This window comes from Populus euphratica, unplaced genomic scaffold (genome assembly GCF_000495115.2).
Source record: "Populus euphratica unplaced genomic scaffold, PopEup_1.0 scaffold1001.1, whole genome shotgun sequence".
Taxonomy (NCBI): domain Eukaryota; kingdom Viridiplantae; phylum Streptophyta; class Magnoliopsida; order Malpighiales; family Salicaceae; genus Populus; species Populus euphratica.
This window is the reverse complement of record NW_011500862.1, coordinates 71,256-74,485: the sequence shown is the minus strand read 5'-3', so window position 1 is coordinate 74,485 and position 3,230 is coordinate 71,256. Positions and strand designations below refer to the sequence as shown.

Below are 3,230 nucleotides of genomic sequence, written 5' to 3'. Positions count from 1 at the left end.
ATGTAAAAAAAAAGGAAAAGAAAAGAAAAAAGAAAAAGAAAAGGAATAAAAAAATGCATGTGTGTGTGTTTGTATTGGTCTTATGAATGTTTTTTTTTATTTATGATAAAATTGCAGAGAATAAAAAAGAATTTAATATTTTGATTGGATCACGGTGTAGAAGTACAAACTTGTACGGAAGTTGTATTTCTAAAATCCGATGAAAAGATAAAATTTTTAAAACTTCTTTAACACATCAAGTCCATGAAGCAGCTTACCTCAGGTAGGGTGGGTTAGGGGTGCTAATACCTTCCCTAACCACAACCGGTCCCTTACCCGCGAATCTCTGACAAGACCAGTACAATCGGGTTTCCTAGTAACCTTCAATTAAATACTAGGTGGCGACTCCTAATGAATCCAACAAGATCAAATCAAATAATAATGATGAAAAATCATTGGAGTGCCGCACGGATTTTTTTTTTTGACGTACGACACCCATGATCCCTATTATTTAGAACATAATGGGGCATTTTCTCCCTCATGCTCTCTATAATCTTAGTGGCTTATTTTCCAACAAGTGGTGTATAATTACTACCTATGATCCCATAATCTAGTAGCTTATAAAGAAATCCCTTTGATCAGCCCCACATTTTGCCTTACGATCCCATGATCTTGGAAGTCCATAACTCCCACTCACCCACGTTCTGCATGCCCACCTAGTAGCCCAATTACCAATTCTTACTGCATTAGTTATTGAGTCACTCGTATGCCTTGGATAGTCCTTCATTCAAGTTTCAGATCGTGCTAAGTTGAACCCATGACTTGCACAAGCTGTTGTGCACTGCCGAATTCGCATCTGCATGTAGGTTGTCACTATTTGCACTGTAAGTTCCATGACAACCACAATTCTTATTAGCCTATCTCCCTGACAAGTTTTCTTGCCTGGCTTGGACATTCCAGCATCTAACCCATGGTAGTCAACAATTTGCACTATAGATTTTCCTTTGACAAACCTATAATTGCACAAATATATGTTGTTGATTTTTTCCACTATTGGCATAACTGCTGATTAGTACTTAAAAGTGCATTTTTATCATGGTTTTATATCATCATTTTGAACTCGAAGTATAAATAACTCCTTAACTAAAATATGTTTTATAATAATATATCTAATAATATAAGATACCTTTAATTTATGGTAAATGTTCATTTTAAATGCAGGCCTATCACATAAATGAAAGGATTGATTGATGACTTTAAGAACTTAAATTGTAAGGATAAAGAGATGGCCAAACTTAGAAAATAGATGTCGGTGCAATCCAAACCGGAACACTGTTGGGTAATTGGGTCATATCTGGAGCTATAGATCTCAGATTTAGGTCCACTTTATATAGTTGGAAAGGTAAGACATAGGCCTACAACTTTTATATAGAGCCCAAGATCTAAAAAGGTCATTTTCAAGTCCAAGTTATAGCAACAACAAAGAAGTCTGAATCTGTCCTCCAGCCCGAGTACTATTTAGTATTTTGGTCATATCTAGAGGTCTAGAAGTCCAAATGAGCTTAATGTTTTACATAAGATAGCTGAGATAATTTCCTACAACTTTTATGTTTTCGAGTGGCTCTAATTTTGACGTTATCAATGATGTTTTGGGCAGACAAGAGAAGATAAGGATTTTCACCAAGTCAAGAGTTGGCCACCCTGTTATCAATTAGTCATCAAATCAATAGTTCCTAATTTTGGCCTATAAAAGGAGGCATTTGCCATGCATTTAGGCATTTTGGTGTTCAGATCAATATCATGCTCTTCCTTTCTCTCTTTGTATTTTTTATGCTTTGTTTTTATTAATATCAAGTTTATGCCTTTCATTTCCTTTCCTTTACTTAGTTAACTTTTATGTTCTTATTTTGTTTATCTATTTTTTTTTCTTTCATTATGTCTAGCTAAGTTAATTATGTCAAGGTAAAAAGGTTACACTAATGGTGTAAGAATAAGTATAATATAAATTTAATATGAACTTTAATGTTTGATACTAACATGTTTTATATTTGTTATCTTGTTCACTCTTTAATACTTTGCTTGTTAAATGACTAATCTTGATTTATGTTGTATAACACTTGGTACAAGAAATGCTTGGCACTTTCATAGTTCATACTGTATGGTATAATCGACACCTGAGCTATGAAAGGAACTTGATTTGTTGTTAACATAAGTTATAATCATGAATGCTTGATGAGATATACAAGTATTAGCATTAATCGAATAAGATGACTAATGTAATTATGTTAACAATCTATAATATGATTGGAACCTCCTTTATGTGTGGTTTCCAATTGAATAATAAGAGTTTATATTATACTTGTTTGACATACCATTAGTGGAAGCTCTAACCTTGACATCTACTACCACCACTACCACCACCACTACCACCACTACCACCACCACTACCACCACCACTACGACCACCACCACCACCACCACCACCACCACCACCACCACTACTACTACTACTACCACTACTACTAGGCGTTAACCCTTTATAGAAATGTGAAACCAATCTCCATGTTTCAAAACCATGATAAGGGCAAGTACTAAGCAAGTCTCGATACCTATCCCAACATTGGTAAAATGTTTCTCCTGATTTTTGAGTGAAAGTAGTGATTTGTCTTTTGAAAGAGTTTGTTCTGTGAGATGGGAAAAACTTCTTCAAAAACTATTATTGCATTTCATCCCAAGCACGAATAGATCCTAGTCTTAAATTTTATAGCCATGTTTTAGCTTTATCTTTTAATGAAAAAGGAAAAAGCTTTAATCTGATGGTGTTCATGTTAAAATTTAAGTTATTATATGTGTTGCGGACCTCCTCAAATACCCTTAAATGCAAGTATGGATTTTCCAATTCCAAGCCATGAAAAGAAGGTAAAAGTTAAATAATGTCTGACTTAAAATTAAAATGAGATGCATCAGGAGGAAAAACTATGCATGATGGTGCACTTGTTCTTGTGGGATTCATGTGGTCTCTAAGTGTTCTAGCACGATTATTCTCATTATTCTCATTATGAAGTGGTTGATTATCTTCCTGGCAACGGCGCCAAAAACTTGACACGACCAAAAAATTGATGTCTTCTCCAAGTGTAGGAGTGTCAAAGTAATAAATAACCCGGCAAGACTAGGGTCGAAACACAGGGAGGTTAATTGTACAAATTATAAACAACAATAATAACAATACAATAACAACAACAACAATAGTA

The 3,230-nt window shown here is 34.4% G+C and overlaps 1 long non-coding RNA gene across 1 annotated transcript in view; it reads right to left on the bottom strand.

The window, feature by feature from the left end:
• Positions 1-257: 257 nt before the first annotated feature.
• Positions 258-3,230, bottom strand: part of LOC105116624 (uncharacterized) — a 12,938-nt gene continuing 9,965 nt past the window's right edge. Inside the window, exon 2 of the long non-coding RNA XR_840566.1 lies at positions 258-360. This is a non-coding gene — a long non-coding RNA (uncharacterized LOC105116624). The remainder of the gene's footprint in view (positions 361-3,230) is intronic.